General features: G+C 35.3%; 1 protein-coding gene across 1 annotated transcript in view; it reads right to left on the bottom strand.

Moving 5' to 3' along the window:
• The window catches only part of UMAD1 (UBAP1-MVB12-associated (UMA) domain containing 1), a 238,692-nt gene extending 227,032 nt beyond the window's left edge, over positions 1-11,660 (bottom strand). Inside the window, exon 1 of the mRNA XM_082693370.1 lies at positions 11,403-11,660. The gene's annotated coding sequence lies outside the window, so the exon portion shown is untranslated. The remainder of the gene's footprint in view (positions 1-11,402) is intronic.
• Positions 11,661-14,264: the final 2,604 nt, after the last annotated feature.

The following is a 14,264-nucleotide window of genomic DNA, read 5'->3' on the forward strand; positions in this document are numbered from 1 at the left end:
CAATTTTTTTTTTTTAAAAAGATAAAACACTGACATTACAAACATACATCACACTTATTTCTTTTATTTTTCTTTTCTTTTTTTTTAAGATTTTATTTATTTATTTGACAGACAGAGATCACAAGTAGGCAGAAAGGAAGGCAGAGAGAGGAGGAAGCAGGTACCCCGCTGAGCAGAGAGCCCGATGCGGGGCTCCATCCCAGGACCCTGGGATCATGACCCGAGCCGAAGGCAAAGGCTTTAACCCACTGAGCCACCCAGGAGCCCCCATCACACTTATTTCTAAAAAGATTTAGACTACAAAACAAAAAGGGAAACATTTCAAAAAAGGATATAACAACTACAAAAGCACTCAATAGGAAATACAAGTAGATGTTAAATTTAACTCCAGGTGTCCAGGGAACCTAGAAAAAGGAACAATAGGCCATATAATTTTCATAGCCTTCAAGTCTTTATGATAATCAAACTTTTCTCTAATATTAAATTCTAAAAGCAATATCACACAGAATCTAATGTAAAGGATGACAAACTACAAAATGTTTGTATTTAGTAGTAATTTTACAGATATTCTCCAAATGATCTTTTTTCCTCATCTGAAAAAGGCAAAATTAAAACAACTCTAAAAGCAACTCTTCATAGGGTGAGTTAAATGGTTTGAGTGATAAACTAGTATAATCACTAAATTCATAGAATTCTGAGGTTGTCTTTTAAGGTATTCATTTAATATGTATTAATACTCAATAAACATTTTGTGTCAAGTCCTGGGCTAGAGATACATATAAATAATGTCCCTATACTTTGAAATTTCAATCTGAAGCATTTTCGCATAATCTCCAAGGGTGTCTGGGTCAGAGCTGTTTAATATTTAACTGGTCTAAGAATTTCAAAGAAATCAATGATCATGAACAACCAAATTCTGTAGGTTCTACTTGGTGAAACTACAATTTGGTTTCCTCCCTTATATAATTCACATGGAATTTGATTCTGATCTGTTGCTGAAAGAAAATTAATAATCTGACACCACAGGTTATCCTTCTTAAGAAGATGATGTTAAATCTAGAGTAATAATAAAGCATATGCTTTAAGTTACTTTTTAATTGGGATGTTGGTTTGAGGTAAGACACTTAGGTTCTTAATGACCCCATTTGACCTAGAGCATAGGGTTTGAGATGGCTGTTAAGACCAGAGGTGTAGATTATGAACAATTTACACTGTAATATATTCATCTTGACTGTAAAGATTAAATTTGTCATTAGCATGCCACTGTTTCTTCTTTACATAACACGAAATGTCAGAAAGTGAGCACTATGTTCTGTAGCATTTCCTAATTTTTTTAAAAAAAAAGATCTGGACTGAAATATAGTGGCTTTCACATATGAAAAAAAAATTTTTCAATATGATTATTTCTGTAGGTGGGGAGTTATAGAACAACAATCTCTGTGGATTTCATATAATGCATTATCTAAGATGTGAAGGTGAGAAAATTTGAGATAGTTCTCAGTGAGTGCCATAAGTTGAAAGAAAGGAGAATATATGAATGGCAAGTGTAACAGCTCTGGCAACACCACAAACGACATCATGACTTAATTAGCCTCTGTTTTAAAAAGACTATTCATTTTTCTCAAGAGTTTGAAATACTACCCAGGAAAATAAGTCAACTATTTTGGCTAAGAATCTCTCACCATAAAATGCTATGACAGTTTATTTAATAATAGATTTAAATGAATGGTTTCGTTGAAAGATCTTGCTACCTTGTTACTTTAAATCTTAAAAGCTAATCAGCAAGGAGAAATTTTTCTATTGAGTAATTACTGATTTAAATGCTACGTCCTTTAATATTTTTAGCTTAGATATTTAGGAATGAACTATTACTTAAACCTTAACATTTACTTTCATTAACTCAACTCCACTTAATATATATGACCATTTAAAGCCAAATTGTAGCAAATAAACTTAGCAAAACCATTAAGAAAACCAAAATCCGTGAAAAAAATCTTAATATTTTTCTGTAGCTTTTGAGAAGCTCTAAGCATTGGGCAAACATTGGGCTTGATGACAGAATACATCTTTAAGAGAGAAGTTATTCTTATAAAAGTGACCAGGGTTCCACCGAGTCCGTTCTTTATTTCCTATGGCTCAGACATGTTATGCCTTAGTCATGTATTTGACCTTTTATGAGAGGCAGACAGTAGACTAGGGCTGCCTCATTTTGGAATCTCCTCAGAAATGACTAAATGTTTTCCAGATGAACATACTGCGGACCAAGGGAGGAGCTAAGCATTAGAAATCATTGCTTCCAAACCAGGGGAATTTGTAGTCTTCTTTTTCTTTTGGAACCTAGGACCTAGAGGAATTGACCCACTGAGCAATTTCCTTCACTCTCAGTAGTATGATTAAGTCACAAGGACAACTCAGGATGAGATACATTTATTTCTATCCCACTTGTTTCTAAAAAAAGAATTTAAGACAGCTGCAAAGGCTTCTATCCTTTCCCTGTTTTCTCATCATAAATTTATACAATGTGACTTTTCCAAATGTGGACTTGAGTTACTAGAGAAGGTAGAATGGGACAGTCAGAAAATTGATTACTATCATTTATCACAGGAACATTAATCTGCTAAAACTGGTACTAATACCCTGCTTTAGCCTTTCTTAGGAAAACTTAAAAATAACATTCCAAGATGAATAAAGTATGTTCTATGTTGCTTTTCTTCTGTTAGCTTTTATCTTATAACTTAAAATTCTTTGAGATACAAATTTAATGACATTTTTTTAAAAGATTTTATTTATTTATTTGACAGAGAGAGATCACAAGTAGGCAGAGAGAGAGAGGAGGAAGCAGGCTCCCTGCTGAGCAGAGAGCCCGATGCGGGACTCGATCCCAGGACCCCGAGATCAAGACCTGAGCCGAAGGCAGCGGCTCAACCCACCGAGCCACCCAGGCGCCCCCAAATTTAATGACATTTTAAGCAATACAGAGACTATACATTGTCAGTACATATGACTCAAAACCTATACCTAAGGAAGCTTAAACAAAAAGAAATGCTTCCTGTTTAATCTGATTCACAGCTGATTCTTTCAGCACGTAAAGGAAAAGGGAAAAAAGGAAAGAGAAAAAAAAAAAGGCCAAAGAAACATTTGTAAAATTCATCTGCAACTGGTAAAAGACACCACTTACATATACATTGACGATTTCTTAATCAAAAGCCTGGAAAGGATTACATGACACCATATGCATTACTTATAACTCCCTAAACTTCCTGAAATACATGACATTTGGCTTCTATAGTTTCAAAAATAGGACCTAGACATAAGTCGTCTGATAAATTATCTCACTGGGAGTGAGGCTAGGAAACTGCAGGGATTTGGGAAATAAAATAAGACAGCCATTTGCAACATCAGAACACTGAGGGATTTATCTAAAGTATATTTCAGAAATGAATGATTTGGATTGATGCATTTGAACTTTAAAAATTTTTATGAGTTAAAATTATGAAGTCAATGACATTTAGAAATAGTCATACTGCCTTCCCTGTTTTCAACAGATTCTAAATCTAGCTGCATGTGTCCTGTGATCACTATATCTGGTTACAAACAGCAATAATTGTTGCAAAGCAAATTACATGGTGGCACAGGAAAACATCCCCCCTTCCCAAGAGGGGAGAGTAGATTATGTCATTCATATAGCTTGCAGGTTATATAATGAAGATTACAGACTTCAAAATGAAAAACGAATGTGTGCTAAAATAGAAAAACGATTTCATGAGAAATAAAAAGACAGATTGCTTTGTTTAAGGGAAAACTTCTTAAATTGCTGATGAGAAAAGTTACATACACATATTTAAGTGTTTATGAAGACTTGTTACTAAGAAACGATCTTATTCATTTCCATAATATTCGTAAGAATGCAGACATGCAAATAAGTTTTACTCCTAGGGCTTGGCATGTTGCAACATATAATATACATTGCACAATGATATTGTATAACAGTATACAATGTATGACAATAGGTTATCATTTTAGTCAGTTTGTTACAATCTGGAAAAGGGTCATTTCTACCAGATTCAGTACAGATGCAAGTATTACTGTTAGTTTTCACCCATGCATTTTGGTAAGAAGTGGACAAGGTAACAAATATAAACTACTTCAGGATACACTTTGATGTAAGTAACCTCTAGGGAGGTTGCCACACACATGGATGATTACTGCAATAGAGATTACAAGAAATAACCCCCAGAACCATTTTATTCCATTTATGGCAGTTTATTCCTTTTATAAGTCTTTTTAAGTCTTCCTCTGATAAATATTAAAATTTTATGGCTTAAGATTCTCAGTTAGGATTCTGAAATGCCCTCCTTCCCAGAACCCTACAACTTCACCAAGAATCACTGATAATGAGAAGACCTTGAGTGTGCTGTCATCTCTCTGATGTATTTCTAACTCCACAATGGTAGGAATAGTATGAGGGAAACTCAAAGATATGGATGAGGATGACATAAACCATGTGACCCATGTGGATACAGTCCCTATTCAAAAGTTTAATGAAAGTCTTCACAAGAGATTTGTTCCTGAGTAGTAGCCTTCAGGTAAACAGGAGGTAAAATTTCTAATAGGTTTCGTTCGAAACAAATCAGCCAAGTTTGGTCATTTTGGCCTAAGAGTATTCCCTCAAAAAACAGGGAATAAGACATTCTGCTATCCCTAAACACATGACTTCATCTATAGTGGAAACCACTGAGACAGAAGATGAATACTAAGAACCCACGCTAGGTGGCAACGAGATGAGGGAGTACAATATGCTAAGCAACCTTACAACAAAAATCATCTCTGAAACAACACAATCAAAAACTTTGAGCAGTAATATTAGTCCTCCTCACCCCAACGGCAACCAAACACTTACACCTGGAAAAACACTCTGAATATATTGCTTATTTTGAACTACGTAAATTATACAAAATATATTACATCCTACAAAGTTCTTTGCAGTAATGACAATAGATACTATTTTTGAAGGTTTCTTATAGGGGCACCGGGGTGGCTCAGTGGGTTAAGGCCTCTGCCTTCAGCTCAGGTCATGATCCTAGAGTCCTGGGAGCGAGCACCACATTGGGCTTTCTGCTCTGCGGGAAGCCTGCTTCCCCCTCTCTCTGCCTGCCTCTCTGCAAACTTGTGATCTCTGTGAACTTGTGATCTCTGTCTGTCAAATAAATAAAATAAAAAAAAAAGAAGAAGAAGGTTTCTTATGAGCTATGTTTGCCCTTTAGTTAATATGTAAGCCCCTACCGCCTCTCAGAAAATCAAAGCTGGGAGGGATTTCCTAATTTGGGTAATGTTGCATAGCTACTGGATGTTAGTCAAAATCACTATCTCTTTTTTACTTCAAAATATGATCTCTATTGTTACATAATGCATCCTTGACAAAGGTTGAAACAACTGCTTCGTTTTTTTCTAGGATTTTATTTATTTGTCAGAGAGACAGAGAGAGACAGAGATTGAAAAGCAGGCTTCCCGCTGAGCAGGGAACCCAATGTGGGGCTCAATCCCAGGACCCTGGGATCATGACCTGAGCCAAAGGCAGACACTTAACTGACTGAGCCACCCAGGCGTCCCTGAAACAACTGTTTTAATGTGATCAATGCTGGAACTGTCCCAATTGAAGGAAGATAAAAGGAAAAAGAAGGTTATTATTTTTCTCCTTTGAGTGAAGGGGCATAAGGGGCTGATCAATGTGGAAGAAAAACATTAAAATCCTAAAAATGGAGAAATGCTTCAAAGGTAATTTTGATGTTTTAGAAGAAAAGATGAATAAGGAGAGAATTATATCCACTTGAGGGCTTTCCAAAATTTCTTTTTCAAAAGTAAACATAATTGAGCCACCTGGGTGGCTCAGTCGTTGGGTGTCTGTCTGCCTTTGATCCCAGGGTCCTGGGACCCAGCCCCACATCGGGCTCCCTATTCAGCAGAGGGCCTGCTTCTCCCTCTCCCACTCTCCCTGCTTGTGTTCCCTCTCTTGCTATGTCTCGGTCAAATTAATTAATTATTTTTAAAAATTTAAAAAGTAAATATAATTAAGTTTGAGCATGAAAATGAATAGGCAGTGTACTATAAACAGTGGATGGTTAAACAAATTCTATGCTTAACCTCACTCAAACTGAACATACATAAATTAAAGTATTTTTAAGATTTCCACCTTCCAGATGGTCATAGTTGGAAATGTTATAATGCCAGCAATTGAAGATGTTGGGGAAAATAGGCATTTTCTATACCAATGATTTCTAGGAAAATATTTATACAAGGAAAATATTTATATTGGGAATAACTATCAATAACTATATAGCTTTTGGCTCAACAATTCCCCTTCTATAGTTTATCTGACTGATAGGCTTACTCACAAATATCCCAAGATATACTGGCAAGGATGTTCACAGTGACATTGTAAAAATAACAAATGGAAATACCTAAACTTCCATCAAAGGGAGGATATATGAATCTGATCACACACCTCTCAGCAAAAGAAAAAAAATAGGTGTATATGGGCTAATGAAAGTCTGCAAGATATATTTTTAGGTTAAAAAAAAGCAACTTGAGAGAGAATTTATATAGATTTTATCCATGCAAAGACAGAGACAAAGACTGACATACAGAGATGCAGTCTATGTAAAACACATTTCTACATATGTATATGAACTTTAAAGCAGTTTCTCCTGGGAAGTAAAATTTGGAACTTTGGAAAGTAGCACATAGATAATGGGTGTAATACAGCAAAGGCCCGAGATCAATACTTCTACATTACACTTGCTCTAACTTTTGATTTTCTTTCACCATTAGCCTGCATTATATTTATAACAATTAGCTTAAAAAAAATCACTGAAAGTTCATATAATTACATTGTACTAAGAAGGAAGAATTCATCTGGTCCATTTCATCTGTCTACAGGAAAACACTAGATTTCACTCAAGAGATCTGAAATCTAGTTCCAGCTTTATTACAGTTAGAGCACCTCTCTGAATGACCCTTTAGTTTTCTTCCAGTCTACCTTTCATGATTTTAAGAAAGAGTAATGTATATATATTTTTAAATACACTCCATGCCCAGCGTGGGGCTTGATGAGGGGCATGAACTCATTACCCTGAGAGCAAGACCTGAACTGAGATCAAGAGTTGAACACTTAATGGACTGAGCCACTCAGGTGGCTCAGCCCCTTAATTTTTTTTTTAAGATTTATGATTTTAAATACTTTGAGTAACATTCCAAATCAGTGGTGAAGTGAAAAATGGCCAGCTGAGGAATGTTGACCAGTTGGTAGCTAATACCTTGAATACTAAGCTGGAAAGGGTTTGGAAGGAAAGCAGGTGATTGATAAGCAATTTGTGTCAAGGGTCTTAAAGAAGGGTGGGTCCGTTCACTCATACCAGATCAGGCACAGCTTGGCCTAACCGGTTCACTCATAGTCACTCAAGAGAGTTATTTGTCAGTGAAGAATTTTAACATATTAAATAAGTCTGTTAATGGTCTACTTGTGGAACTCTTGTTTCTATCTGCTTGTTTTTTTTTTTTTTTTTTATATCACTGCAGTGCTTCCTCTTAACCATATTCTGCCCACTTTCCAAAACAAAGGTCTCCGCCCATCTATGTGCTGCCTAGAGAGGCTCACTTCAGATTTAAAGACACATGCAGAATGAAAATGAAGGGACAGAAAAACATTTACCATGCAGATGGCCGTGAAAAGAAAGCTGGGATAGGAATTCATATTGGACAAAATGGACTTTAAAACAAAGACTGTAATGAGACAAAGAAGGACACTACAAAAAAACAAGAACAATCCAACAAAAGGCTATAACAATTGTAAATATTTATGCATGCAACATGTGAGAACCCAAGCACATAAAGCAACTATCAACAGATAATAAAGGAAGAAGTTAATAGTAATACAGTAATAGCAGGGACTTTAACGTCTCATTTACATCAAGAGATAGACCATCCAGACAGAAAATCAATAAGGAAAAAAGGGTTTGAATGACACATTAAGACCAGATGGACCTAACAGATAAATTCAGAACACTGATGAAAGACATTGAAGATGACACAACAAATGGAACAATATTCTATATTCATGGATTGGAAGAACTAATATTGTTAAAATGTCCATACTACTTAAAGTAATCCACAGACTTAATGTAATCCCTATCAAAATATCCCTATCAAAACCAACATTTTTCACAGAACTAGAATAAATGATACTAAAATGTGTATGGAAAAACAAAAGACAAATAGCCAACGCAGTCTTGAAAAAGAACAAAGCTGGAGGTATCACAATCCCAGATTTCACTGATTACTTTAAAGCTACAGTAATCAAAATAGTATGGTACTGGAACAAAAACAGACACATAGATCAATGGAACAAAATAGAGAATCCAGAAATAAACCGATGTTTTATGGTCAATTAATCTACAACAAAGGAGGTAAGAATATACAATAGGGATGTCAGTTAAGCATCTGCCTTCTGCTCAGGTCATGATCCCAGGGTCCTGGGAGTGAGTCCCATAGTTGGCTCCTTGCTTAACAGGGAGGCTGCTTCTCCCTCCGTCACCCCCTCTGCTTGTGCTCACTCTCTCTCTCTCGGACAAATACATAAATAAAATCTTGAAAAAAAGAATATGCAAAAGAAAAAAGACAGTTTCTTCAACAAATGGTGCTGGGAAAACTGGACAGCTACATGAAAAGAATTAAACCGAACCATTTTCTTACACCATACACAAACATAAACTCAAAGTGGATTAAAGACCTAAATGTGAGACATAAAATTCTTAGAAGAAAACATTAAGCAGTAATCTCTTTGACATCAGCCACAGAAACATTTTTCTAGATAGGTCTCCTCTGGCAAGGGAAACAAAAGCAAAATTAAACTACTGAGACTACACCAAAATAAAAAGCTATTGTACCACAAAGAAAACCATCAACAAAACAAAAATGCAGCCTACTGAATGGGAGATGTTGGCAAAGGATGTATCTGATAAGGAGTTAATATCCAAAATACATAAGTAACTTATATAACCCAACACCAAAAAAACCAAATAAACCAATGAAAAATGGGCATTAAGACTTGAATAGACATCTTTCCAAAGATGAAACGCTCACTGGGTGCCTGGGTGGCTCAGTGGGTTAAGCCTCTGCCTTCAGCTCAGGTCATGATCCCAGGGTCATGGGATCAAGTTCCGCATCTAACTCTCTGCTTGGCAGGGAGTCTGCTTCCTCCTCTCTCTCTGCCTACTTGTGATCTCTGTCAAATAAATAAATAAATAATCTTAAAAAGAAAAAAAAAAGATGCTATCACTAATCATCAGGCAAATGCAAATTAAAACATCACTTTACATCTGTCAGAATGGCTAAAGTAAAACACACAGACACATACACACAAACACACACAAATATACAGAATAACAAGCGGTAGCAAAGATGGGGAGAAAAAGAAACCCTTGTATGCTGTTTGTGGGAATGCAAACTGGTGCAGCCACTGTAGAAAAAAGACTCCTCAAAAAATGAAAACATTATTATGGAATGATCTAGTAATCCCACTACTGGGCCTTTACCAAAGAAAATTTGAAAAGATAATATGTACCCCTATGTTTACTGCAGCATTATTTACAATAGCAAAGATAGACAAACAACCCAAGTATTTACTGACAGATGAGTGGATGAAGAAGAGGTGATATATATATGATATATATGTGTATATACATATACACACACACGTGTGTGTGAAATGGAATATTTTATAATATATATAAATAATACATATTATATATGTATGTGATGGAATATTAGTCTTAAAAAATGAAATCTTGCATTTGTAGTAACACAGATGAACTTAGTTGGTATTATTATTTTTTTTAAGATTTTATTTATTTATTTGACAGACAGAGATCACAAGCAGGCAGAGAGGCAGGCAGAGAGACAGGAGGAAGCAGGCTCCCCGCTGAGCAGAGAGCCCGATGTGGGGCTCAATCCCAGGACCCTGGGATCATGACCTGAGCTGAAGGCAGAAGCTTTAACCCACTGAGCCACCCAGGCGCCCCATAGTTGGTATTATTTTTACTAATAAAAGTGAAATAAGTGAAGTAAGTCAGGCAGAGAAAGACAAATAGGATACAATTTCACTCATATGTGGAATCTAAAACAAAAAAAAGAAAAGAAGAGACAAAATTAAAATAAATAAATACGGAGAACAAACTGGTAGTTGCAGAGAGGAAGTGGATGGGGGAATGGGAGAAATAAAGGGTATAGAGTACACTAATCTTGATGAGAACTGAGAAATGTACAGAATTCTTCTATCACTATATTGCGCACCTCACAAACTAATATGTAACACTATATATTAACTATACTTGAATAACAAAAAACAAATACAGTCTCAGTTATCTACATTAATCATTTTTGGATAAAAATGTCCACTACTTAGCAGTCCTCAAAGCAACCTTTTCTAGCTTTTTAAAATATACACAAACCAAAAAAATGAAAACTCACAATACCATCACCAACACACTACAATCTAGAAAGAAGTTTAACCAAGTATAGGGCAGAAGGAGCTGGACTGAGAAAAAGCTGTGATGGCTGCTTCTCTGTATACAAGTACTTTTACTGGGAAACCAATATAATGTAGTTCAGACAGTTGTCTTAATTTAGAGGTAGACTAAACAGTTGCTCTTACAAAATTCAGAAGAAAGCAGAGAAAAGAAACAATGGGAAAATATATGGAGAATTCACAGAAGAGTGTCATAGGCTAGAAGACAAATGTAGATGGAGAGGGAGTTTAAGTTCAGTGATAGTGAGACCACTTGAAAGGAATCCCAAGAGCAAAATGCTAAAAAAGAAGGTCCAGGTTCAAGCTCTTTTTCTTTGGGTATATCACTTTACCCAAAGTGCAGTTTTCTGAAGGCCTGTGCAGACCCTCACTGGCTGCCATCTGTTTTAAAAAGTGCAGCCCACATCACCAAGACATCTAAATGATATTCTTCCTCCTTCTTCTCACATCTGCTTGCTGAAAAGCAAGTTTCATTTCACTGTAACTGAGTATCATTTGTCAATCTAGATCCTCCAACTTCTCTCCTTTCTGATTAATTCTGGCCTTTCAAAATTGTCTAACTCTACCCTTTTACTTTTTCTGTAAAGTCAGTAATTTGGCAACTTCATTGCTCATCATTGCAGACAAGTTGCACAATTTCGTTTACATTTCATACAATGTGACAGTGATTAATAAAGAGAATCAGAAGTTTGGAAATCTTAGCGGGTTCCACTTAAAATAAGAACAACCGAATTTTGATGCCTACCATGTTTCCTTCCTCAATCTAAGATTCTATGATGCTGGTGGATAAGCAAAGCACAACAAAAGAAAATAACCTTACCAGGTGTGACAGAGAGGCTCAGATGGGATGATTTTGTGTTTTTAATGCCATAACTTAATTCCTTTATCTAAATGCTAATCGATTGTCCAAGCACAACCTTCTAGTGGCAGAATCAATTTCAATAATGATGCTGATAGCTGCAATATGATCAACTGAAGCTTCTGCCACTTGGTACAAAAGAAGTTGAAATGATAGGCAGCTCATTAATCATTTATCCCAGAGATGAATGTGTTCAGTTGCTGATACGGGGCTGTGGGTGAATGCTGCCAAAATGAGAAATGTCAATTGTCAGGCCTCATGCATAATAACAGTGGAGCTATTTTTAAGCTTCTTTGAAGATTAAAGTTATGCTCTTTTCCCCTACAGTTCCGTCACATATGCTTGGCAATTTTTTTCTATGAGAATTCATTTTCATTCTGCTCAGATGTCTCTGCTTCAGAAAATATATACCACTCAAAATCTAGCATGAGATATTTGAAAAATTATTTAGAAATCTGCAGAATTCCACACATCGGGAATGAACTCTAAAAGAATAGATAAGCACAAGAGGCAAACCAAGAGTTATTGAGTAACTTTTTGGCTATTTTTTTTTTCCCATAGCATATTTTTTATCAGCAAGGATGATACATGATTTTAATTTCTCAGCTCCCCAGAAGGAACATATTCTATAACTGATATGCTTCTGAAGACAGAGATAACAGGATTCAATAAACTAGACATAAAAAAGTATTTGTTTACTAAGTTAGGTGAACAATGTTACCAAAAGAATTGTCCTACTGAATGACCTCAAGAATCTGCCCCAGCTTATTTGTCTTCAATTTGTCTAATCCTTCCAGGGGAAAATAATGTTTCCAGCTTGGAGCAGTATTCTTTTCTGGAAGCCAGCAGTATCTTAGCATTTGCTGAGAGAGTCATGCTCACTTTTCCAAGAGGAATTTTACATATTTCAGAACTCTATCCATCTTAAAAAAAAAATGGTAATTTGTTTGAAGAGTCCCAACTGACCCTACATTCCATTTTTCAAGACTGGGAGCGAAAGATAAGATTTAAGATGCAAAAATGTATTACATTTAAAAGAGACACTTTTCTCAAATCTATCAGGTTGCTGAACGTTTTGCTCCATTAATTACTCATCTTCATCTATTTGCGGAACATATATTTATCATAAAGATACATACCCCTAGTTTAGCTAACAAATATTAAATGTAGCTGCTTAATACATAAAACAAATTTCCAAACTGATAGAGAAAATAATATACGTAGTACAAGAACTTTGTACCATTCAAATTTTTACTATGAGATAGTTATCAAATTATGTGCTGCTAAAAAGGACAATACTAAAAAGGAGAGTTTCACATTTGACACTGGCAACTTCTTAAACTGTCATCTGCAAAATATGTGGCTGCAATGTGATATAATCTGAATAACCATGGTTTTTGACACTTGCTATTTCCAACTCCAGACTTTCTTGCATATATACCCATACACATCCCCACCTCACACCTATGTTTGTATATGTAAATGAAATAAAAAGACGTACATCCAAATAAAAAGATGTAAGACCAACAGAGTTCTTGAGTTCTTACACAACTGTCTTTTCAAGTTTCTGAGACATTAATTTCTTCAAATGCTCCAGACTGCCCTGTCTTTATGACTTCATATTTTTTAAGAGCCCAACTAGTTAGATTCCTACATCTGAATTTCCAGTTATGAAATTATGTCAAGGCCACGTGCTCTTCATAAATTGTACTGAATTACCATTATTGTTGTTATTACCTCTGACACATCATAAAATTACACACATTATCAAACTCTAAGAATTTAGAAAAGATGCAAGGTGTGTTTCCTTTCTACGTGTGGAACCAGCAGTTACAGTATCCTTGTTTTATTCCTGTTTATTACTTTAATCCTAAAGTTATGTTTTTAGTAGGCATTTCAAAACTTTGGACTATTAACAGATCAGTAAGAAAATTACATTTTAAAAAAATGCTATATAAACTCTAATTCATTAAATTATTTCTAACTAGACAACAGTTTTTGAAAGTCCAAAATTGGAAAACTAAGTAAGCCTTTTTTTTTTGTCTTGTAGAAAGAGATATTAAACGATAGTTTCCAGCAATGATAAATATTAACCTGAATAGATTTGCATCTGTTGAAAACTATGTCTATGTCTATCTCTTTCATTAGACATACAGCTCCTCCAAGGCAACTTATGGTGTCCATCAATCCTTTGAAATCATAACCTTTGACAGTGTCTGGTACACTGAGGCACACAAATTCTTGCTGGTTAGAAGCATGGACAAGCAAGTGGTTCAGAATTATCACTTAAATATAGGTTATTTGTAAAATTACTGGGAATGAGTAAAACTTACTCTACACTGAATTGGACAATAACCAACTAAGTTCTAAACATAGAGGATAGGTTTCCTGCCACAGGCCCAGAGCCAAAACAAAGGAGCTAGGAAATCTCATGAGAAAGATCTAGGAGGGAAAATACTGAAATAGTTATTAATTATGTATCACTACCTCAGGAAAATCAGAATTATTTTATGGGTCTATTTCCCAATGTGTTAAACGGAGGACAAAATGCACTATTTTCAAATATTATGAGAGAGATTTTAAGAGAAATGTCCACATCTTATTATTCCTAAATAATAATAATTTACTATAAAATAGGAAATCTAGAAAAATGCTTTCCAACTAGATTTCAGTACTAATTTTCCTAATATCTTGTAGCAAGTTTCTTTACCTCACAGAATAATTCCCAACATTTGATTGTTCATTATCATAACAAGATACCACATTATGGGTAACTTTTATAAAAGTCAGTAATGTGTGATATGCACATCCATTTATTTGTAC

This window comes from Mustela nivalis, assembly GCF_964662115.1.
Source record: "Mustela nivalis genome assembly, chromosome: 12".
Taxonomy (NCBI): Eukaryota; Metazoa; Chordata; class Mammalia; order Carnivora; family Mustelidae; genus Mustela; species Mustela nivalis.